The sequence below is a fragment of the Peromyscus californicus genome, unplaced genomic scaffold, assembly GCF_007827085.1.
Source record: "Peromyscus californicus insignis strain IS unplaced genomic scaffold, ASM782708v3 Scaffold_20__1_contigs__length_68692818, whole genome shotgun sequence".
In the NCBI taxonomy this organism is placed as follows: domain Eukaryota; kingdom Metazoa; phylum Chordata; class Mammalia; order Rodentia; family Cricetidae; genus Peromyscus; species Peromyscus californicus.
The window spans coordinates 5,648,009-5,673,450 of NW_026294503.1; the positions used below are offsets into that span (position 1 = coordinate 5,648,009).

Below are 25,442 nucleotides of genomic sequence, written 5' to 3' on the forward strand. Positions count from 1 at the left end.
CACACACACACACACACACACACACACACACACACACACTACAACATGAGCAAGCCTTGAAAACGTAAGTGAAACAGACACAAAAGGCAGAATATTGTATGATTGCATCAAAAATTCCTCATGCTAGAGATTGGATTAGTGGCTTCAGGGTGAAGAAGTCTAGCTGTTAATAAGCATGTAGCTATTCAGGGGAGTGAGGAGCATGTTAGCCAGCTTCCTGTCACTAAAATAACTGAGAGGATCAACTTGAAAGGAGGGGGGAGTTTATTTTGGTTCCTGGCTTCAGAAGCAAAGGTCCACAGTTGGTATTCCCTGGGCTGGTGGATCATTCCTTGTGGCTGCAGAATGGAGTGGGGTTGGGGAGTGGGTGGGTGGGCAGAACTCATGGTGAGGGAAGCAGAGAGGAAAAACAGGACCAAGGACTTGCCTCCAGTGATCTATTTTCGTTCTGCTAGATCTCACTCTCAGATGAGGTCGGGCTTGTTCAGAATGGAATGGCCATACTCCAGGTCTCACTTTTTGTACACCATCTCCTGACCTACCAGGGGTTGAAGACCCACTTTAGAGGATGCTTATCCAAGCCACAGCAAAAACATTCCAGAATTAGATCAAGTGTGGTGGCACACATCTTTAATCCCAGCATTTGAAGGACAGAGAGAGGCTGGCCTCTGTGAGTTCAAGGACAGACTGATCTATACAGCAAGTTGTAGGCAGCCAGAGCTCCACAGAGAGACCTTGGAACTGGATGGTGATGACAAAGGAGTGTGCTGTAAACTGGAAGTACCATAAGTCATTCAGCAATGCACTTCAAGGGGTTGATTGTGTGGTGTATGAACCACAGCTCAATGAATTTGTTGTTTCAAAAAAGGAAAAATCATTGTTTGATTTTATTACTCTCACTCTCTTTATTGAATTCATATTGAGATGCACAATTTTTAATTAACTAAACAGGCTTCGTTAACTATTGTTTTCATTTTTTTTTGTTTGTTTTTTGTTTTTTGTCTTTTGTTTTTCAAGACAGGGTTTCTCTGTGTAGCCCTGACAGTCCTGGGACTTACTCTGTAGACCAGGCTGACCTTGAACTCAAGAGATCTGTCTAAACTATTTTCTCATTGGGTTTTTATTTTGCTTCCTTCTGTTTTATTTGCCATTTCTGTTGGTTTTGGCTTTGAGTGTAAGTCTTCATTCAGTGTTTCTGCTCCCCTGCCCCAGGGCTGCCAGTCCTGTGATGAGAGACAGAGAGGTGAGGCTACAGATACCTCAACAAAAAGTGCCTATAAGTCATCTGGCTAAAATCACACAGTAAGTGGTAGCAGTTCAGGAAGGGTCAGGACCCATGGAACCTGGTGGTCATTTAACCCCACGGCCCAGTCCACAGAAGAATCTGAGGCTCGGGAGTTAAGCTGCCCAATAACACATGGCTGTGACATGCTGCCTCGGTAGACCCACCTCTCATGTCGAGAGGCCCTCGGAGACTGTTGAGGATTCTCAGGGTTATGTACAGTTCCTCTTGGCTCCATGATAGGCCTGGGCAGCTGAAGGTGTCCTCAGATATAGTAATGACTTACAAGATGAGTTCGCAACTACTCATTGCTGTGCCATGTGCTAGGCATTCTATGGGGACTGGAACCTGGCAGTGCATCCGTTGTCCACCCTGTGGCTTCATGGGGTCTGGATATTCCCAAGAGCAGCCTTGGCAGCTGCCACTAAAAACTTGAAATGGACCAGGTATTCCAGGGCCCAGCCCTGCGACATGAGTCTGCTGATGTGGGTAGAATCTGTGTTTTTTACACTGACTGCAGCTGGTTCTGGTGAGCAGCGAGGGTTAGGACTTATAGGCCTGGTATATCCTCCCACAACATGGCTATTTATTTGTGTGTGTTTGTGTATATGTATGTGTGTACATGTGTTGTGCATGCACATGTGGAGGCCAGTGGCTGGTGTTAGGCATCTTCCTCTATAACTTCACATAGTTTTAAATTTTATTTTCTAAAGACTTGTTTTTATTTTTCATTATATGTCTATGTCTGTGTGTGGCCTAATGAGTGAATGCTCTGTGTGTGTGTGTGTGTGTGTGTGTGTGTGTGTGTGTGTACCCAGAGGTCAGAAGAGCGCATCAGATCCCCAAGAGCAGCACCTGTTGTTAACTTCTGAGTCTTCTCCCCAGGCCCCTCCATCTTATTTTCTAGGTGGGGTCTCCCACTAAACCTGGAATTCACTGTCTCAGCTATACTGCCTCACCAGAAAGTCACGTGTGTAGACGTGTGTAGACGAATTTCTAAATGGTCTTATTAAATAAAACACGGAGCCAGAAATTTGGGCGAAAGCCTTAGAGAGATCAGGGAAATATGGAAAGCCACCAGCCAACCTTACCTCACCAACTCCGCAGCTTCCAAGGAGAGTGTCTTCTTGTCTACCCAGGCTTATATACCTTGCTTTTCTGCTCTCTCATTGGCTCTTAGCCCAACTACCTCACTTTCTCTTCCTACACAGCTCTGTCACTGTCTGTCTGTCTGTACAGACCTCCAGGTCTCTATGATTGGTACTGGGATTAAAAGCGTGTGTCACCACTTGTGACTCTGTTCCCTAGTGTGGCCTTGAACACACAGAGACCCTGCCTGCTAAGTGATAGGATTAAGGGCGTGTGCTGCCTGACTTTGTTTACTTCAAATGGCTGGCCTTTTCCCCCTGATCTCAGGCAAGCTTTATTTATTAAAGCACAAATAAAATATCACCACATTTCAGCACAAATAAAATATCACCAAATTTCCCCCTTTTTTGTCTACTAAAAAATAAAAAAATTTAAAAAGTTATAAGTAATATAAGAAAAACTATATACAATAAGTACAATAACTATATACAATATGTACAAGCAATAAATACATCAACAATGTCTAGTCCATTTGCATTTGACAAATTCAGAGAAAATATTCCATTATCTATCCTATTTTGATGAGTCCAAAGCGTACCTAATTCAGTTTCTATCCTAACTTATATTACCAACAGAAAACTATCTTATGATGTCTTTCAAACTTATACACTTAATACCTCTTAGTGAATTTTTTTTCTGAATTTCTTAACAAGGAAAACCGTAACTATAACTATCTAATCTTCAACTCCCTCAGAGACCCGAGAAGGAAATAATATTACCTAGTTAAAAAAGGAGTGCAAACAAGCGACTTCTAAAAAATGAGTTATGACGGAAACAGCCTGCTGCCTGGACAGTGACCCGAGGTTTCTCTGCATGTTGGGGTATCACCTTCAGCCTACAGACTCATTTATGAATTAAGATGTACACAAGGCCTACAGTTTGAACTCACGTTCAGTCCAAGTATTCCATATACCAGATAAACTTGAATTCCACCAGTTATGATTGAGGATTTTAAATCCTGGAAATTGCTGGTGTTTTTGGAATTCGTCTGCCTATTCTTCTCGGCTTGTGGGTGGCTTCATCTCCTTTGTTAAATGCCAATCTACCATTGAGAGGTAGACTCCCATCAGCCTAGTTACTTTTTCAAGAATAACTGTTTCAGCTACTGTTCCACTGCACACCAGAAGCCATCAGTCCACTGCCAGTTTAGCTGCCTTCAAAGAAAGGGGCACTGTACTTTTTCCGGAATGCAAAGCCACTTCAGCGATGGTGCCATATTGTCCTGGCCTCAGAGGACACCTGTTGCTAAAGCCACAACCACACTTTTTTTGGCAAAGGATTGGTAGTCCTTTGTTTTGTGTCCTGTTTGTCCATTTTGGATAGCATACTGTCCACAGTCAATGCGAGGGCACTTTGCTGTTCAGTGGCTAACTTTTGCCACAATGAAAGTTAGCTCCATATGCAGTTTCTTCAATGCCCATATCTTTTCTGAAGTAGATTGGTGCAGCCAGGAACAGACATGTCTCATAGTCATAAAAAAAGAAAAAAAAATCTATGTTATTAAATCATTTTAAATGCCATAATCTGTAGATCTCTGAAGGATTTGAAGATTACCTGTCTATCTAAAATATGTCTCTGCTTGACCTTAAAAACATACCTAATATGACTACAAGTTCGATTGTAATGTCTAACTACTAACTTTCATATCTTTATATCCTAATAGTTGGTAATAATAACATTCAAGGATTAGCAAATTGCATTACATTGTTAAATGAACTGTATAGGCACAATATCTTGAACAAGATTAGAAATATATGTACAGAATTTTTTAACAATATCAATCTAAATATATATAATTTGTATACAATTTATAAAAATCCAATCCAATGTAAAGTATTTAAAACTAGTAGTTGTCTTTTAAAAGTAGATTCAATAATCTACCTTTTTATCTATATCATATCTATATCCTCTCTTTTTTCTTTTCAGAGTACATTCAATAATCTACCCTTTATTCTATCATTTCTATCTCTCTTTTTTTTTCAGAGTAGACTCAGTAATCTACCTCTTCTCTATATCCTCTTTTTTCTTTCAAACAAGAACCTTATATCTAATCTCCTTTGTTTAGCCCTTTTTCCTGACCATTAACAATAACAACTTGTAACCAACCATACCAAACAATGAAAATTATCCCAAACCCAAATCCCATTGAAAGACCAAAAACCACCTGCCCCACCTCTTGGGAATATGGGTGTCGTGTTCTTAAGATTACTTCCTGCTGTTTGTGGGTGAAGGCATCTTTAGGGGATCCTGAAAAGAAAAGTTTTGGGTTAATTGTCAAGTTCCGGGAGAGGTAGCTGAATCATTTGTTGTCCAGTCTCTGCATAATGCAAAAGTGCAAGGATTATCTCAGTTCCTTGTTTAAATAGTCTGTGAGGCTAGATCATCTCAGCTAGCCATCTCATAATTGTTCTGAGCAGTTTGTAGTTCAAAGCTATCTTTGGGTGATGTTTGTCAGCTTAGTGATATTATTATTGTCCTCATGAAATCATCATTGTGAGGCCCCATCATCTTTCTAGAGACTTCAAATTTGCTGTTAGGCCTGGTCATGATTCCCTGCAGAAAACTGATAGAGACTCCAACACAAAGCCATGTATAGGCAGCTAAATGAAGCCTTTTTTCTAGAATTAGTTAGTACTCTATAAGATCCATTAATATCATAACAAAAGTTTAAAATATATATAAATATATATATATATAAATCTGATAAATTTTGATATGAAATTCATACCTTATGAAAAGTTTAAAGAATCAAAATAGAACCAAAGAATTGAGATTAGTGGCAATAGAATATTCTCTTAATTTTTTTGGTTTTCTTCTGTCCCATATCAGATGACTCTTTCTTGTGACATGATACAGAGATTTTGCATTTTCCTTTTAACAAAATGCTTGGGTTTAGAGAAAAAGAGAGCCATTCTCCAACTCCAAAGCCAGCTTTAATTTTTAATTGAACTGTGACTACAGAAAGAACTTTGTGTTAAGTATTTTTAGAGAAGAGCAGAAATAAACATTTAGGAAGATTTATGAAATTTTATATGTGATATACCAATAGGCCAATTTACTCTTTCTCTTGGGACATTTTTTTCTACATGATTTGTCCTTTTTCTTGAGATGTCTCATTTGTCCAGTGTTCTTTAGATTCCTTAGTCTTTATTCTCCTGAAAGACAAAAACAAAAACTCTCCCCCAAGCCTAACTTTGGGGAGGTTCCCTTTTGGCAAGTTATATATGATTAAATGAAAAGCATTTGTTAGTGGTATAAGTTAGTTTAATTTGGATGGTCATGCTGGTTGATAAAGTATCACCTTTTCTAATTAAGAGGTCTCTCTTGTTCAAATCAAACCTTTATCGATTTTGATGGTATCCACAGCTTATCTTCTCCTGTAGAAACAAAAGCAAAACCTCATCCCCAACGTAACACATATCCTGGTTTCCATTCTGAGGTCAGCACATCTTTAAAGTATATATAGGCTGATTTAATTCTGTAGTTTTTTTTTTTTATTATCCAATGTCTCTTCACAGCTATTGTTCCTTTCTCATTAGCATTGAGAAAATTCAAAGTTAATAGAGCATTATACAATCTATTTCTGGGGGGTTTTTGTTACCCCTTTCTGTTCATTTAGCATATCCTTTAGAGTTCTGTTTGCTCTTTCTATAACTGCTTGGCATGTAGAATTATGTGGTATACCTATAATATGCTTTATATTCTAATAAACAAAAAACTGTTTCATTTCACCAGAGACATATGCTGGAGCATTGTCAGTTTTGATTTGTGTAGGTATACTCATGATGGCCATAACTTCTAGCAAATGCATGGTTACAGAATCAGCTTTTTTCAGAACTCAAAGCAGTTGCCCATTGAAATTCTGAATAAGTATCAATAGTGTGGTGTACATATTTCAGTTTTCCAAATTCTGCGAAGTGAAACACATCCATCTGCCAGATTTCATTCCTCTGAGTACCCTTTGGGTTACATCCTGCCAGTAATGGAGTCTGATTGTAAAAAGAACAAGTAGGACATTTCCTTACAATTTCCTTGGCTTGTTGCCAGGTTATGGAAAAATCTTTTTTTAAACCTTTACTATTGACATGATGTTATCTATGAAATTCTGAGGCCTCCAGGACATTTCCTATCAATACTTTATCGATCTCATCATTACCTTGTGCTAGAGGGCCTGGCAGACCTGTATGGGATCAGATGTGAGTTTTATATATAAAGGATGCTTCCTATACCTGATTATATCTTGTAACTGAATAAATAACAAAGTTAATTCTGACTCATCAGGAATAAATTCTACAGTCTCAATATGTAAGACCACCCTTTCAGCATCAAATCCATTAATACCAACAGAATAGCATACAATTCCGATTTTTGAACCAAATTATAAGGACTTTAAACCACTTTACTTAAATTTTCTGACTTGTAACCTGCCTTTCCTTGTTTGTTTGCATCTGTATAAAATGTTCAGGCTTCAGATATGGGTGTTTCCCAAACAATGTGAGGCAGAATCCAATCAGCTCTCTTTATAAGTTGAATTCTATCACTTTTGGGATATTTGCTGTTGATCTCTCCCAAAAAATTACTGCAAGCTCTTTGGCAAGGTTCACTTTCTGCCATAATTTACCGATGTCCTCCTTAGTTAAAGATACTACAATTTCTGCTGTGTCTCTTCCTGCTAATTGGCAAAGTCTCAATTTTCCTTTTAAAATCAAGTCAGAGATTTTTTCCACATAAGTTTTTAATTTTTACTCTGTTTATTTGGTAAAAATATCCATTCCAATATAATATCTTCCCTTTGCATTAAAATTCCTGTAGGAGAATGCTTTGAGGGTAAAATAACCAAAATGTAGTTAAGCTTTGGATCCACAGGATCCATATGTCCTTCATGTACTTTCTTTTCCACCAAGGCTGATTCTCTCTCAGCTTCAACTGATAATTATCTTGGACTATTTAAGTCCTTGTCACCTTGTAAGGTTTTGAACAAATTACTCAGTTCATCATTTTTTACCCCAACAACAGTTCGTAGATGGGAAATGTCTCTGAATAATCTTTGAAAGTCATTAAGAGTCCATAATTGATCTCTCCTAATTTGCACCCTTTTTTGGGGGGGTGGGGTCTAATTTTTTTGTAGACCTATTTTATACCCTAAATAATTAATAGAATCTTGTTACAAGCTGCAAAAATATACAAAGTAGGATTTCAGCTGATTATGACAAAGCTAATACCTGGAAGACACCAAGGACCTTCCAGAGGTCAAACTGAGTGAGGCTCAAGGAGCCTTGGTGATATTTGGCTTTTGATTATCAGCCGTTTACTGCTATGAGTTTCTTGTGTGCTATTGTAGCTTTTCTGCACTGACAGCTATGCACAGCCAGAACCCCAGGTCAGGCCTCCCTGTAATTATTTTCATTGGCAGCATCCAGCCAGGACTATCCCTAGATGGAGGAAAGTACCTTATCAGAGATACGTCTGTACTCTCTAAGAACAGACTTAAGCATCCAGACTACCCATTTGAGAAGGCCTGGTGGATATGCCAATTAAGTTTAGCTTCCTCCTTTCCCAACTCTTACCTCTAGTTACAGATATCCATTTAACTGTCACCAGAGGCATCTAGCTGTACACAGGTTGCCTAGAGACCAGAGCACACTTTCTCCCACCCTGCAGATAGCTTGGACAGATAGGAGCCACAGGAAAAAAGAAGGCAGTTTTATTTTCTCCCATTGACCTTAACATTTTCTACCAGTCACGTTTAAGATTATAGTTGAGCACATAAGATCCCTCTTCTTAGATATTACCCAAATTTATCCTTTAGTTAATTCATTTCCTCATTAGTCACTTCCCTCTTGGGTTGCAAATGATAATTAATGGTTATTGCCTCTCTATGTGATTCTTATCACCCCTCCATTTGACCCTGGAAGCCCGGCTTTACACTGCCAAGGGATTACTGCTTGTAAGTGCATATATACCACAACTCCCAGGGGACAGGATGAAGAAGATTTGGAAGAATCAATGACTGGACTAAGAGACATGGTGAACGGTTGGTGGTAGCGCAGGCGTTATCGCTACAAATGGAGGTTCCACCGAGATCTGAGAAGGAAGGGACATCGCTGATGGACACCCAGGTGAGGCTGGCCAGCAATTTAAAGAAAAAAGAAAAGATGAGGGTGAATTGAAACAGGTGCAGCCAGCTCACAGTCAGTTAATTGGACTGCTGAAGCAGGAGAGCACCGAAGTTAAGATAGGGCAAGACAGCTAAAGATTTTAAATAAAAAGGAAATCTTCCCAATAGAGAAGAGGGAAGGAAAGGAAATTTCCCATTAGAAAAGGGAAAAAAAATTTAATCAAGAAAAAAGGATTTTCCCAGTAAAAAGGGGAAAAATTTTGAAACTAGGCCTAAAGATTAGGGCCCTGTAGAGGAAGGATGAAGGAAAGAGAGAAGCCTTTTCCCAGTGGTAATGGAGGAAGAAAAGGCTCTTTCCAATTATAGAATTTTCAGGATAGCTAAAACTCTGAGCTCTTTCTGCCTGCCAGCACAGAACAGCAGCATCTGAATTACAAAAAATCAACAGGTGGGCCTCATTGCTGCTGGATGAACAAGCAAGCAAACCCAGAGCTTAAAGTTTCATTGTCTGTTTGCTTAATTTTGGTTTAAAAAAATGTTCATTTTTTTCCCTCAGTGGGAATAATTCAATATTTAGGATCCCTTCGTGGGAAATGTTTTTGTTTTTTCCCTTATGGTGGGAATAACTTATTATTAGGTAGTCCTTTCATGGGAAGTAAAAGAAAGTTTAAAAGTGAGTGCACGTGTCCAGCATGGCAGCAAAGGTGTGTGCAAGATAGCCTGGAGCAGCAGGTGGGCAGGTACACGCAGGCGGGTGTCATAGCCACAAGACCGATGAAGGGAACAGACTTGCGGGAGGGCAAGCGAGCAGAGGCCAGGAGAGGGACTAGCACTAAAAGTTTAAACGGGCCCAACTTCTGGTGAAAAATGGTTTCGGTCCGACATGGATTGCTAAGTCAATGCTGTTGAATTTCCAGGGATATTAATCATTCATTGTATAAAGGATGTTCTGTTCTTTTGATTGTCTTAATAAATGTTTGGATTCTCATGGTAGATAAACTAAGGAACAGAATTCATAATTGTGAACTATATATTAGGTATGCTCTTGTCTGTTGATCATTACTGATAATTTGGCTCTGCTCTTTAAGTTGCTTTCTAGAATTCTAGAAATATAACACCTGAAATGGATTGGGTTGTTAGCTTATTAAATAATGTTGTTGCTAAGATAAACCCATAAAAAATAATCTCTTACTGATAAAGAGGTTACAAAATTATTTTTCCAGTAAATAAAATACAGGTAAATTGTTTGGTCCACATTGTTAATAATTGGTTATTTGCATTAATGTGTTATTTGAAATCTATAAAAAAGGATCCTATTTTTAAGATTTTATAAAAATACTCAAGAGTATCCTCTTCAAATCCTATAAAGATTGTATTTAATGCTTTTATAATTGGTATATGTAAAAAGGACCATGAAAATAGAAGCTGGTGATAAAATCGCTCGATTATTATTGTTTTCATATTTAAATTGCAAAATGGCACCTATATGTAGAACTGGAGGCTTTGAAAGTACAGGAAAAAGGTGTTTTGGCAAACAGTTATCAATGATAAACAGCCTAAATTAAAAATAAAATTATATAGGATTGAGATTAAAAGATTACTGGATTCTGGTGCTGGACAAGAATCCTGAGATCCCAACTGGCCTCTACAAGAAGTCAGGAAAATGGAGACTGTTACAAGATCTTAGAGCTGTAAATAAAACCATGCTTCTCATGGGAGCAACACAGCCTGGTTTGCCTGCCCCATGGCAATTCCTAAACATTGGCATTTAATTGTGGTTGACTTATATGGATGATATTTTATTGGCTGCTAAAGATAAAAAACTTGTTTTTGATGCCTTTTCTAAATTACAAGAGGTTCTTAGCCTGGCTAATTTACAAATAGTTCCAGAAAAGGTACAGGTATCTTTTCCCTATCATTATTTAGGTCATGAATTGTTACGCACAGGCATACGTCCACAAAAGATTACTCGGTGTACGGATCAGCTACGCACGCTTAATAATTTCCAAACCTTTCTGGGAGATATTCAATGGCTTTGGTCCACTTTAAAGATTCCAACAGGTCAACTTCACCCTTTGTATGATGTCTTAAAGGGCGACCCTGAACCTTTATCTCCCCATGAATTAACAGCTGAAGGGTGTACAGCCCTACAATGAGTGCAAGAGGCACTGGAACAGGCACACATGCAGTATATAGATCTTTCTTCTCCCTTATTGTATTTGATATTTTGTTTTACTCATTCACCTACTGGAGTGTTTTGGCAAACAGGTCCTATTCTATGGGTACATTCCCCAGTTTCTCCAGCAAAAACCATTAATCCTTACCCACAGGCTGTTGCTCAGATTATATTTAAGGGAATCAAGATCAGTGTTCAAACTTTTGGTAAGGAGCCAGATATTGTGGTGACCCCATACACCCAGTCTCAAATAGCATGGTTGCAAGCTAATGATAATGATTGGGCCATATTGACATGCTCCATGTAGGGTCAGTTTGATACTCACTACCCCTCCAATGATGTGTGTCAATTATTTAAATTGCATCCTGTTATATTTCCCAAGATAGTACAGATGACTCCTATTCCTCAGGTCCATGTGGTATTTACTGATGGCACTTCACGTGGTTTTGCTGTGGTGGTTTCTGGTAACATAGTGAAGAGAATGAAAGCCCAGGGCACTTCTGCCCAGATGGCAGAGGTACAGGCACTGTTGCTTGCTTTACAGATGTTTTCTGATGAGAGTGTAAATATTTATACTGATAGCCAATATGTAGCACATGCCATTATGCCTTTGGAGACAACAGCCTACATACCATCCATTTCTCCCATTCATGAATATTTATTGCAAATGCAAGGACTTATATGGTCCTGCTCACATAACCCTTATGTGGGCCATATTAGAGCTCACACTCAATTGCCTGGACCTCTAAGTGAAGGTAATCAGAGGGCTGACGCCATTACTCGTATGGCTGTCACATTAGTTTGTTCTGCCTTTGATAAGGCTACTCAGTTGCTTCAACGTTATCATCTTAATGCTGGATCTCTTCGTCATCATACAGGCATAACCCGGGAACAAGCCATCCAGATAGTTAAATCATGTCCTATTTGTGCTGAATTCTTACCTGTTCCTCATTTGGGAGTTAATCCCCGAGGACTTTTACCTAATCATGTGTGGCAAATGGACGTCACACATGTGCCTTTCTTTGGAAAATTACAATATGTCCATGTGTCTATTGATACATATTCCTCTGCTGTGGGATGTTCTGTATGGCAAATGTGTTGCTGATTGGTCAATAAATAAAACACTGATTGGCCATTGGCTAGGCAGGAAGTGTAGACGGGACAAGGAGGAGAATAAAGCTGGGAAGTGGAAGGCTGAGTCAGAGATACTGCCAGCCGCCACGATGACAAACAGCATGTGAAGATGCCGGTAAGCCACAAGCCACGTGGCAAGGTACAGATTTGTGGAAATGGATTAATTTAAGCTGTAAGAACAGTTAGCAAGAAGCCTGCCACAGCCATACAGTTTGTAACCAATATAAGTCTCTGTGTTTACTTGGTTGGGTCTGAGTGGCTGTGGGACTGGCAGGTGAGAGAGATTTGCCCTGACTGTGGGCCAGGCAGGAAAACTCTAGCTACATTCCTCTCTAATTTTTGCTTCTGTCCATTCAGGGGAAAAGGTTAAAGATGTAAAGAATCATTGTCTTCATGCTTTTGCTTACATGGGAGTGCCAAAATGCATAAAAACTGATAATGGTCCTGCCTACAGCAGTACGGGATTTTCAAAATTCTGCCAAGATTGTTCTATCGTTAATAAGACTGGTATTCCTTATAATCCTCAAGGACAGGCTATAATAGAACGCTGCCATCATACCTTAAAAACATATATTGCTAAAGTAAAAAGTGGGGAGCTAGGGGCTCATCTCTCCTCTCCATATTCTATTCTTTCCCTTGTTTTATATACTTTAAATTTTTTATCAGTGGACTCTACTGGAGTATCCACTGCAGATAAGCACTGGAGGGCTCCTGTTGCAAATCATCCTCTGGTGCGATGGAAGGATCTTTCTACTGGCACTTGGAGGGGACCCGATATGGTGTTGGTGTAGGCCCAGGGATCTGTTTGTGTCTTCCCGCAGGACAATGAGGTTCCTCTTTGGGTTCCTGAGCGCTGCGTGCACCCTGTGGTTGCTGCTGAATCCCAACATGGCAGAGACCTATTGGGCCTTTGTGAAGAACTCTCCCCTTCTGATGCCAATGGGGATTGAGAACCCAATATGGCCAGCCTTGGCAAGCATTAACGTAAGCCTAGGAACTGTAGCCATGCAGTTGGATTCTCCAGAAGGTAATGTATGGTAACTGCTCTTTCAAGCATGTTTAAGAACGTGTCACTCAGACACCTTGGAGTTTAAGGACAACCATGAAGTTCACTGACCTCTATTTGTTAACAGTAGCATGCCAGCTAAGCCTTTTCACATTTTGCAACCCTCTTCAAGCTGGTGTAGTACCCTACTTTTCAGGAGTGGCTCTGTGCAACATCTATTGGCCTCCTGAAATTCATCTAGCCTCTTTTGAAGATACCTTAAAATTTGTGAGCCTGAATGTAGTCATTATTGAGACCATTAGGTCTGCTCCTTGTGTGCTGTTTGTTTTTCCTTTATGGTTCTTAGTTGTTCTTTTGCAGAGCTGCCAGCTTAAGTCATGCTGGGATCAAGAAAAATGGGCCTTGGTGGTTCGTGTTCCTGGAGTTGTGTCCATGCCAGTGGATGCCCACACGCTCCAGAAGAGAATCTGACATCCCTGTTGCCATTGTTGCTGTCATAGCGGTGGTGGCCACTGCTGCTACTGTTTCTGGGATTGCTATTTCATAATTGGTTACTACAGCTAGCACAGTGGAGACCCTGGCAGCAAAAGTAGCTACCACAGTTAGTTAATCTTTCATTCTATTGGGCATGATAAATTTAACTCAATAGTTATATACATTTTGATTGGCTTTGTAAGTTGTAAAATTTAAAACTCAAGTTCCATTTGCTTTTGGGATACCATCTTACGAGGACTCCAATTTGCATAAGGCTTGAAGGAAGGGAATGGCTCAATAGCCTTTAGGCTACTGCCTATGGGTGGGTTAGGACTTCTGTTGGTCTTTTCTGTGTCGCACAGATTGCAAGCCCAGCGCCACTTTGAGATCTTTGGCAACAGTTAACTCTACAGCTCACGTGGTTGAGCCTGTATGATAATGAGTATTCAGAGACAGGTAATGCTTGGGGGGGTGCTCACCAACCTAAGACAGAGCACTTGTGTGGCCTGGGCAGGTGTCTCCATGATGGGTAAGGTGACCTGCTGATGTCCCATGCAACCTAAGTCAGAAGCTCATTTTTTAGTAAAAAGGGGGGACCTGTAGGGCCCTGGTCTCCTCCCATATTGAGTAAAGCCATTGCCTGCTTGCCAACTTTGACCAGATGTCCTCCCTATGCTAATTCCCTGCCGGTATCCACCCTCCTGAATGCTTTAGGGAAGTTCCTTGTTTGTGTATCCTGCATATTGGGCGTTAACAGCTTAGATGCAAGATTGTAAAACATCAATAGCGAACTTCTGCCCTCGGGGGTTCTCCCATCGTGCTTTAAGCCTGTATTTAAGGTTTCCTCCCTCTTTCAATAAACGGCATTCGGTATTCTGCTGAGGTGAATGACCCGCTGTCTTTTGTCTCTGTTTTTCGATCCACAGCCCCTCGCTCGGACATGGTGAACGGGTGGTGGTAGCGCGGGCGTTATCGCTACATAAGAGCTCTGTGTGCTGAGATTCTGTTTCCTGAAAATAGTTCTCATCATTCATAGTTCTCTCTCCTGAGCCCCTGGGATATATAGTGTTAAGGCTGGTCCCTCTAATATTATACAAGACCTGGCGCCCTTGGGTACCCAGTCTCAGGAGAGTAATCAACCAAGCATACTCAAAAATCAGGGGTGTTGTTTGGCGGAGGCTGTCCAGAGAAGAGGCAGTCTCTCTGGGAAGTCGTAAAAATGACCCCTGAAGTGCCGGCTACTGATGGACCTCACCACAGGTGCTGCAGACCGGGAGGAACCCCAGGCCTCTTTGTGGTGAGTAGTTGAACACCCCCTTCCTATTAAGAATCTTTCTTGCACCAGAGTGAGTACGAGTCTAAAGAGAATCAGCTTTTGATAGAAGTTACAGGACACAGGCTTAAGGCAAAAGGCATTTCAATCAGTTCCAGTCTGTTTACAGGATTAGATAAGGAAGCAACAGACTATCTGAACCCCATAAGGCCTCCTTGTTGGTTAAATGGTGCTGCTCCTCGTGGCTGGCCGCCACCTGCGGCAGCCATGCCGGCGGAGGAGAGTCCTGATTGGAAGAATCACAGCCATGGTTACCTTTTTAGAGCTTTATTGGGACGGGGCGGGGGGGAGAGGGAGAGAGGGAGAGAGGGAGAGAGAGCATGGAAAGAGAAGAAGGAGGTCCAGAAGGAAGGAAGGAGCTGAAAGGAAAGAGAGGGACGCACAGAGGGCCCACCTGCTTTTTAGGCTGGGATGCCGTAGTAGGCCGATGACGTAATTAAGAACCAAATCCTTACATCCCAGACTTTCACTTATTATAAAAAAGCAGGTAGATGGGACTAGGGGCGTCGTTCCTCTCAAAAACTTATTCCAGCTGACTTTTGGACGTTGGTTGGCTCTGGGGGAATGGAGAAGGGGAGTTTTCCGAGGTAAACAGGCGTTGTGGAATGCTGTCTGTCATCTGTTTGCTCTGGAGACTTGTATCCCTCTTGGCTGTGACTGGGAACTTTCTGTTTGACAAAATGTCTCTGGACTCCGGTTCTGTGGTGGTCCTGTACCATTAGCTGAACAGTGAGTTATAACAGGGAACTGGGAAGAGAAAAGCTTGTAATGAGTGGGTGGAGTTAAGGTGAGTTAGGGCGAGTTGTAGAAACTGCCCAAGTCTCCCCATTTGAGCCCGCCCACTGCCGGTGGAAGTCAGACAGAAAAGGTTGCTCGTGGCAGACGCAGAAGTGGGGAAGGAGAAGGGTTTAGAATTTTAGCAGAAAGCTTGGGGATAAAGTAACTCTTATTTGCCCGTTTGCTGGCAGAAGTTCCCGCAACTCTGTTATTCAGCCAGGTTTACGCTCTTATGTGGCCAGGTTTACCGGTGCCCACCCCTATCTGCCAATGTAGGTGGTAAATGTATCCGCCCCTTTATCTCATGGCTGTAGCCGAGAGAAAAATAAAAAACTAAAATAACAAACCGGGATCAGACTCCAATCTCAGGCGTCCCTGAGAGTGAAGAGAGATCTAAGAATCAGCTCAAGTTGGCCATCCTCTTCGTCAAGGGATGGGAAGGGCTGTGGCTGCTCTGCAGTTGGTCCACCCGGTAGACCCGAGACAGCATTGACCCCCTCGTCAGGAGCGAAAATGTGTCTGCCAATGTCAGCATAGCCCAAGGACAACCGCCGGGGTGTCCACCGCAAAGAATATAGCTCAGACTACAGCCGAGAGAACTGCAGACTCACCTGTGAAGAATCATGGCAGTAGCAGTAGTGGTAGCTGTGTAGGGGTCCAGGGGAGGCAAGGGACATGCGCATGTGCGGGCTCATGGTCTCGCGGTCTCACTGGAGGGGAGAGGAGGTGGCAAGCGGCAGCAGTCAGCAGGTCCTCAGTGGTCTATCCGAGTCACGGCACCAATGTTGGTTAAATGGTGCTGCTCCTCGTGGCTGGCTGCCACCCGTGGCAGCCATGCCGGTGGAGGAGAGTGCTGATTGGAAGAATCACAGCCATGGTTACCTTTTTAGAGCTTTATTGGGATGGAGGGAGAGAGGGAGAGGGAGAGAGAGAGAGAGAGAGAGATCATGGAAAGAGAAGAAGGAGGTCCAGAGGAAGGAGCGGAAAGGAAAGAGGACGCACAGAGGGCCCACCTGCTTTTTAGGCTGGGACGCCGTAGCAGGCTGATGATGTAATTAAGGACAGAATCCTTACACTCCTAAAAAACATAAGTAAAGATTTAGGGGACCCCCCCAAAGCCTCTAACCTTATGGAATGGTTTCACTATCAGACTATGATAAGCAGCAGAGATTCTAACCCCTCCCTTTTAGGGAGAAACCTGCTGTTATTTCATTTGGGGACTTACAAGGAGGCAACACAATATTATCACACTACAAGACCTCCTGAGAGCATAAACTAGAGCTAATGAAGTTCTCTGTGTTCTCCATAGTAACAGCAGCATCCTGCTACAAACAGCCTTTTTTTGCTTAAACTAATTTAAGGAATCTAAGGGCTAACTTGAGCCCTAAACTTCTAAATTGCCCTGCAGCTAACTAGGAGCTCACTCCAGCAACCTTCATTTAAATAACAATGCAAGCTTCACAGCCAGAGCCAGTTTAAAAACTTATGGCAACTCCCAGCTCTCCAAAAAAAAAAAAAAAAGTGTCTTTTTCTCTCTCTTTCCTCTTTCTGGATTGACTATTAAGTTCTTGGTAATTTACAAAAATCTTGGCCAAATACAAGAACCTCAGTCAGTCCATTGCAAAAAAAAAACAGGTCCTGGTTAGGGGACGCCCTAACCTGTATGGATTCATCAGACCCCCAATAACGTTTGGGGGTTGGAATCCTAAACATCTGCCTTCTACTCTCTGAACCTAACTGTCTGCTATCTGCATCTCAGCTCATTTCAGCCTGTGTCTCCACCTTTCCCCTCACCTTGCCATTCTCAGTGGCTGTCTGGCTTGATACAGACTGGACAAACCGGCTGCAGCTGCTACCAAAAAAAAAATTTCTCCTCCGCTTTTTTGTTGTTGTTGTTTTTGTTTTTGTTTTGTTTTTTTCTGGAGCTGAGGACTGAACCCAGGGCCTTATGCTTGCTAGGCAAGCGCTCTACCACTGAGCTAAATCCCCAACCCCTCTCCTCCGTTTTAGTTTGGTTTTTTCACTGTGCTTATCTTAATTCATGATACACCATAAAGAATTTATTAAATTGTCACTCTCCTTATATATTGTATTTTTGAATAAGAGTTCCTGTTTCTATATTAAAATAACTTCAGTACAAACTTAATATTTTTAAGGCTAAACCTGACAAGTATAAAACCTAAGTTCTAAGTTTATAAAGATAATTAACTTATAAATTGTTAAGAACAAGTGTATCTTAATTAAAGATAATTAAGAAATAAAACTTAGTGATTGATTGGCCAACCTGAACTGTAAACTGTTAAGGATAAGTTGTACCTAAGCTATAAGCTATTAGAGATAATTATCAGGATACAAATTAAAGCTTGATCATCTTATGAATGTTCAAATTCTCTAATGTATATATAAAGTCATATTTATATACATGCTAAGTATGCTAAATTTCATATAATCAATTCATTACTTAGCCCCCTAGCATTTAAAATATTTAAGCTTTGGACAAAACTGCCATACCCCTTATTGCCAGGGTTTTGTCCAAACTATGCTTAGAGAGTACAGAGGTATCTCTGATAAGGTACTTTCCTCCATCTAGGGACGGACCTGGCTGGATGCTGTCAATGACGATAATTACAGGGAGGCCTGAACTGGGGTTCTGGCTGTGCATAACTGTCAGCGCAGGTTATGTAAATATTCCTTTAGTAGAGGGGAAATGGTGCCCAGTCAATGATGGAAAAGCTACAATAGCACACAAGAAACTCATAGCAGGAAACGGCTGATAATCAAAAGCCAAATATCACCATGGCTCCTTGAGCCTCAGCTTGACCTCTGGAAGGCCCTTGGCTTTTTCCAGATATTGGTGTTGTCATAATCAGCTGAAATCCCACTTTGTATATTTTTGCAGCTTGTAGCAGAATTTCCTCTTTGTGTCTTTTCAGGAGCAATTTGTAATTCCCAATAAAGCAAAATTTTCTTTACTTCTTTAAACATTCTTTCTAAAGTATCTGTATTTGAATCAGCTAGTAAAATATTGTCCATGTAATGATAAATTATAGATTTAGGAAATTGTTTATATATTATTTCCAATGGCTGTTGTACAAAATATTGGCACAGGGTTGGGCTATTCAACATTCCTTGTGGGAGAACCCTCCATTGATATCTCTTAACTGGCTGAGAATTATTGTAAGTAGGCACCATGTAGGCAAATTTTTCTGTCTTTTAAAGATGTGTGCCACTACTGCCTGACCTCTATGTTTAATATAGTGGCTGGCATTGTCCTCTGATCCCCAGATAAGCTTTATTGGGGAACACAATATATCACCACATTTGTGTGCCTAGATTTTATAGGGAAGGGTTAGGAAAAGGTTGAGTTCTGTCTTCCAGGATGAAAAAGGGAAGGTGGCCTCCAATGAGAGCTATGTCAAACATGAGAATGACAGAGACAGCCGAGAGGCAGAGTTTGGCTGAAGCAATGTCTCTGAGGAGAAATGATGGAAGAAAAACCAAGAGTGGACAAGAGGAGGCCTTCACTTCACAGACAGTTCTTCATATCCCTTCGTTCTCCTTTGCTTTGGAATGCAGCTCTTTAGAAGCTCGCACCCTCTCAACCCAGAACCCTTCCTCGTGGGGAGGACTGAGTCAGAGCATAAGCGACATTAAATATCAGCTTTTCAGCTGAACACTGAAAGATGTGTGTTTTCCACAAAGAATTCAAGTCTTTCTTTATCCACGCCCCCCCTCCACACACGCACCATGTAAACCTTTTATACAAAGGCCCTGCTGCATTTTTAGAACATAAGGGATTTTAAGTGGCTGACCCCTCCTCCTTTCCTTCTTTTCCTTTGCGCAGGTCCTTTTGGTTCTTTTCAAGTGAGCCAACCTCAAAGAAGGGTGAGGTCAGACCCCAGCCCCCCAGAAAAGGCAGTTGCCACCTGTGTAAGGGCAAGATTCCCAGTACACATCCTGCCTGGGAGCCTGCACCTCTGCTTTGGTGAGTAGCTAACCCTCCTGCTGAGGAGTAGAGTTTTGCCTTGTGGAGACTCTTTCAGTGGGGAGGTTGGTCTCTCTCTGCATGAACTTATTTCTAATATCTACCACCAGGCTTTCTACCAGTGTGTTGGTATTGTTCATACTGCCTCAAGTGAGTTTTTCACATAGATAATGAATAAACTAATGAAGGACAACTACCTCAAATTTTTACTTTCTATTTAGGTCTATGTAAGATTGTACAGTAAATTGAGCTGGAAAGGCAGTTCAGCAGTTAAAAGCATGTAGAAGACCTAACTTTGTTTCCCAGCACCCACATTGTACAGCTCACCAACCCCCTGTAACTCCAGCCACAAAAGGCCTGACACCCTCTACCGGCTTCTGATAGCACTTGCACACACACACACATATACCCACCGCACCTCTCTCTCTCTCTCTCTCTCTCTCTCTCTCTCTCTCTCTCTCTCACACACACACACACACACACACACACACACACACACACACACAATTAAAAACAAAAATAGAGTTGTAGCATATTGTGCTAGATAACTAGTATAGGGCTTGAGATGTAGGTTAGATATGGGATAAACTACCTGCCAGAGGAATTTCTTTGTCCCAGGCTGCCTTTTAGCTCCATTTCACAAAAAGAACACTTTCAGCACAGCCAGGGGCACTGTATGGTTTGTAAGGTGCTCTGTGGCTATGTGGGGAACCAGGTGGGTCCCTGAATCTCCAGCCCTGCTTTGGGTTGCTCCAGCGTTCCATAGCACAGAAACCTCCCGACCTGCCAGCACAAACAGACCCCACTGTAGCCACCTGGAAACCCCATTTTCTGAGCAAACAGTTCCAGCCACTTGTTCAGTTGCCCATGTGTCTTAGTTAGGGTTTCTATTGCTGTGAAGAGACACCATGACCGTGGCAACTCTTCCCCCCCACCCCAGCTGAGGACCAACCCAGGGCCTTGTGCTTGCCAGGCAAGCGCTCTACCACTGAGCTAAATCCCCAACCCCATACTGTGGCAACTCTTATGAAGGAAAACATTAAATTGTGGTGGCTCACTTACAGTTCGGAAGTTCAGTCCATTATTATCATGGAATATGATGATAATGCATGGCATGCAGGCAGACACCATGATGGAGAAGAAGTAGCTGAGAGTCCTACAGCTTACAGGCAATAGGAAGTAGACTATCTCACTGGGTGTGGCTTGAGCATATATGAGACCTCAAAAACCACCTCCACAGTGACATACTTCCTCCAACAAGACCATACCTACTCCAACAAGGCCACACCTCAAATAGTGTCACTCCCTTTGGGGGCCATTTCTTTAAAACCACTACATTCCACTCCCAGTTAGTAGCTTTCCTCTGCAGGTATCCAAAGGCTTGTAGCCATATCATAATGTAAAATGCATTCAGTCCAACTTCAAAAATCCCCACGGTCTAACAGTCTCAACAATGTTTAAAAATCCAAAGTTCAAAGTCTTTTCTGAGATTCATGCAATCTCTTAACTGTAATCCCCTGTAAAATCAAAATCAAAAATCAGATCACATACTTCCAAGACATAATGTCACAGGATATACATTACTGTTACAAAACACAGGGAAGGGAGCACAGTGAGGAAATACTGGACCAAAGCAAGACCGAAAACCAGCGGGACAAACCCAAACTCTGAGCTCCATGTCTGATGTCAAAATGCTCTTCAGATCTCCAACTCTTTTCAGTTTTGTTGACTGTAGATGACTTCTTTCTCTTGGGCTGGTTGCACTTCCTGTTAGCATCTTTCCTCAGCAGGTATCCCATGACTCTGGCATCTCTAACATCTTGAGGTCTCCAAGGCAATTCAGGCTTCAATTCACAGCTTCACACAATGGACTCTCTGGGCCTCCATTTAGGGACACCTCTGACACATGCCTGGCCTTACTTTCCTTAGACTCAGAGGCAAATTCCATAGCCCCTTTCTTCTACCGTTAACTCCAGAACCACGAGACCAAAGCTGCCAAGTTCTGCTGCTTACTGGGGCTGGAACATGACCCCCTCATTCAATAACATCTTCAACAGCTTTCTGTTTTCCTTCACTGCCTAAGCTTGGCTGTCCTTGAACTTGTTCTGTAGACTATGCTGACCTCAAACTCAGAGACCCCCCAGCTTCTTCTGCCTTCCAGTGCTGGAATTAAAGGTATGCACACCACACCCAGCTCCAAGCTTTTCTCTAATTCCTTTTCACAAGTTGGAAATTTAGCTGGGTAGGATCTTGCCCTGAGGTCACACTCCCTTTATTCCATTTCTTAATCTGTTTATCTCCTTGAACACAGGACTTAGCTCCATTCCACTTCCTGGTGCTCCTTTTCTCCTCAAATTTTACATTTTGTAATTTACCCTGCTCAGCTTGCTCCTTTTCATCAGAGTTACCACTAATAACCACATGACAGAGTCGATACTAGGCTGTTTGAGATTTCCTCTGCCAACAGAATGAATCCAAAACTCTTCACTTTAGCCTCAGGCAGACTCTTCAGACAAGGGTGAAAGGCAGTCACATTCTTGACAAAAATGTCACAAGAATGATCTCTAGGCCACATATTACTATTCTTCTCCTCTCGAGCCAGTCAGCCCCCCAGTGCATCAGACCAAAGCACCGCTGTCTTCCCCGCCCCACACCCCTCCTGGTGTGGCCCATCAAGCAGCACTTAACTGCTTTTCTAATCCACAGTCCCACAGTCCGTAGTCCTCCAGACAAAAGCATGGTCAGGCCTATCACAGCAACACTCCAGTCCCTGCTACCAACTTCTGCCTTAGTTAGGGTTTCCATTGCTGTGAAGAGCCACCATGATCACGGCAACTCTTATAAGGGAAAACATTTAATTGGAGTGGCTCACTTACAGTTCAGAGGATCAGTTCATTATCATCATGTTGGGACATGGCAGCATGCAGGCAGACATGGTGCTGGAGAAGAAGCTGAAACACCTACATCTTGTAGGCAACAGGAAGTAGACTGTCTAATTGGGCGTGGCTTGATCATACATGAGACCTCAAAGCCACAGAGACACACTTCCTCCAACAAGGGCAGACCTCCTCCAACTAGCCACACCTCCTAATAGTGCCACTCCCTTTGGGGGCCATTTTCTTTCAAACCACCGCATCATGGTCACCTTGTGAGGCCTTTGCTGTCACTGGGCTTCCTCTCACTGACTTGATTTTCTGAGGGGGAAATAATCCCTTTGGCTTGCCTCACAGCTCTATTTTTCAGACACAGACATGGCCATGAGAGCTCTATGTTGGGCCTAGCCATGCCTATATGAGTTAAAGCTAGCTATTCTAGCTCGTGAATTCCCTAGTGTATGTGTGAGTCTCCCTCTTTCTCCCTCTGCTTCTACTGTTTACTGGAGGAGGGAGTGTGCTACTACATCGTAACATCTCCCTTGGTGTCTGGGAAGAATGCTAACACATGCATTTGTCCAGTACTTTGCCGTCTACATATACATTACATATACAAACTTCAGTCTCCTAAGCGTCCTGCAGAGTGGCTGATAGTTCCTCTTTTCCAGCTAAGCAATGATAAATGACTTGCCTGTGACCACACAGTCAGAAAGTACAATTGGGCCTTCAAGCTAGCTGCTGAGTCCCAGTCCAAGGTTGTTACTAGGAAAACCACTGGGGAATGTGAATTTCCTGGGCTTACTACCCATTAGGAGTCATGGGAAGAGTTGTCGGCCAGAGTGGTTTCCAGGTGTTTACAATACAGTTTCCCACAGATTTTATTCTGACAGCCTATGTGGCTGGAATGTTCTAGCTGGGCACTTTTGTGTGAGTCATACCTCCAACAACTATATGCCCTGGCCCCGTGTTGATGCCTGTCCTAAAAGGTATATATTTTCAAACATGTTATCATCACTCCTGGAGTAATAGCATGCACCCCGTGAATCATCTGTCCATTAATTGCTGTGTACCAATCACCCAAATAGTGAAAAATTGATATTTGAATTGGACTTCACAACATCAGAGATTGTAAGGCAGGTGTGTTGGCACATGTCCATAATCTAATCCCTGTTTTCAGGAGGTAGAGGCAAGAGGAACAGGAATACAAGGTCATCCTTGGCAACATGACAAGGTTGAAGTCAGCATGGGTTACTTGAGATCCTGTCTCAAAGAAGAAGAAAGAAAATACAAAACAAAACAAAAACAAACCAGACCAACCAACCGACAAACGCACAAAACCTTTTGTAACATTCCCAGAGCCATACATTACAGATGGTAGGAAACAGTGTCAGAGAGACTTCTCCAGGGCACACAGCACACCAGCGGTCAGAGGCATGTTCTGAGTCCAGGAAGATTAGATATGTGTAATATCTGTATAATAATAAAAACATGTAACATTACATCTTCATGTATCAGTTCATTCAATTTCAACAGCCCCTATGGGTGATATTTTCAATATTAATTATCTTAACATTTAAAATTCTCAGCCATAGTATTTTATTACCATACCCTTTACCTTGGTGTTGTGTATCAGTTTCTTCAAGATTGAAACATTCCTTCCTGCTGGGAAGGCTTTAAGACAGAAGGTTAACAGCTCAAAATAGCTTCTGGAAGTCCCTGAAACTGACCAGATTCACTTGGCTCCTCCTCCTCAAGAGTAAACCATAGGCTTGGGAGAGTCCTCCTCAGACAAGCTGAACTGCAAAGAAGACTCTGAGACCAGACCTGCTGCCTGCAAGAAGCAGAAGGCGGCTGAGCTGCCTGGAAGAGGTTTATACCAACCCCATCACTTGGAGAGGACACTCTGTAACTGGCTGAGCTGCCCGCAGGCTGTAGAATGTGCTCCAGATTCCCAGCTTATGTAAGCTGTCACTCATGCATGGGTTTGCATTGGTGATGCAGCTGTCTTTGGGTCATTTCTGCTCCTATAAGTAAGCCCCTCACCCACACCCCTGTAAGTAACCCCAATAAAACTCATGGTTCACAAAGTTGGACTTAGGTGGTATCTGTGCTGTGGTCTGTTGCGAGCTCCCTATCTGGGGTGAATAGATGTGTGTCATATCTCCCCAGAAAATGTCTGTCACAGAACACTTGGGTGATTATTTATTCAACAGATGTTTTGTGCACTCATCACCGTGGCCACAGCCAGCCAGGATTTTCCTAGTTCCTGCAAACACCAGAATGGTCACATTGTATTTACAGTTAGCCAAGAAATGACAAGAGCAGATGTGCTGACCTTATCTTTGTGATCAGAAGTGGGTGACAGGGTTACAGGAGGGAAATGAGCTACCTCAGAGCCAGAGCGGCAGCTTCACAGATAGCACCACACGCTTTGTTAGTGGCTGCACCCACAGACTAGTAAATAGATCTCATATACTCTATGTGAAGGAAAAATAGCCTAGCCTTGTCTGTGACCCCTGAGCACACACAGATACTGGTTGCTATGAGTGATGCCACCACCAGAGCTGAGGAGGGTGTTACAGGGCCCAGGCTATTGAATCAGCAAGGACTAAAGGTCGGCTCCAGTGCCCTCCTTTGACTGAATTAAAGTTCTCAAGGTTCCAAGTGTAAAAAATCGGCAATTCATAACCCCCTGTTGTTTTAATTTTGGCACAGTGGCTGCGCCTTAATCTACTGCTGTTTCAGCCAGCAATTGGGACTCCACAGTTACCGGCCTGCTTCTCTAGCAGCAGCCTGGCCAGAATTCTGTTCCCCCAGGCACCGGCCCTGTTGCTTCTGCTAAAGGTAGCTTTAACTAAACCTCCATCATTCTATTTATAAATAAGACTCAAAACTCAAAGGCTGGGGTGAAAACCTGTGAGCTCAAAGAGGTTGATTAGCAACTAGCTGTGGTGATATATTGTGTACCCCAATAAAGCTTGCCTGAGGATCAGGGGACAGAGCCAGCCACTAGATTAGACATTGAGGCCAGACAGTGGTGGCACACACCCTTAATCCTATTACTGGGAGGCAGAGATCTGTTTGGATCTCTGTGAGTTCAAGGCCACACTGGAAAGGGAGCCAGGCAGTGGTGGC

At 42.3% G+C, this 25,442-nt stretch overlaps 2 long non-coding RNA genes across 11 annotated transcripts in view; one reads left to right on the plus strand and one right to left on the minus strand.

Annotated features, from left to right (window-relative positions):
• The window catches only part of LOC128116438 (uncharacterized), a 47,913-nt gene extending 23,513 nt beyond the window's left edge, over positions 1-24,400 (plus strand). For 2 of the 9 annotated variants that reach the window (XR_008220456.1, XR_008220457.1), the window contains 3 exons: positions 8,347-14,636; positions 19,294-19,434; positions 23,485-24,400. This is a non-coding gene — a long non-coding RNA (uncharacterized LOC128116438). Of the gene's footprint in view, positions 1-382; positions 14,637-19,293; positions 19,435-23,484 lie in introns of those variants that run through there. The other 7 variants (XR_008220463.1, XR_008220461.1, XR_008220462.1 and 4 more) reach the window with 6 other exon arrangements.
• On the minus strand, positions 14,945-23,780 carry LOC128116440 (uncharacterized). 2 transcript variants are annotated; one of them, XR_008220465.1, is made up of 4 exons: positions 23,672-23,780; positions 16,463-16,527; positions 16,061-16,302; positions 14,945-15,419 (listed from the first exon to the last, which is right to left on the minus strand). It is a non-coding gene; the product is annotated as an uncharacterized LOC128116440 (long non-coding RNA). The 2 variants fall into 2 exon arrangements; XR_008220464.1 differs by having other exon boundaries at positions 16,061-16,527.
• Positions 24,401-25,442: the final 1,042 nt, after the last annotated feature.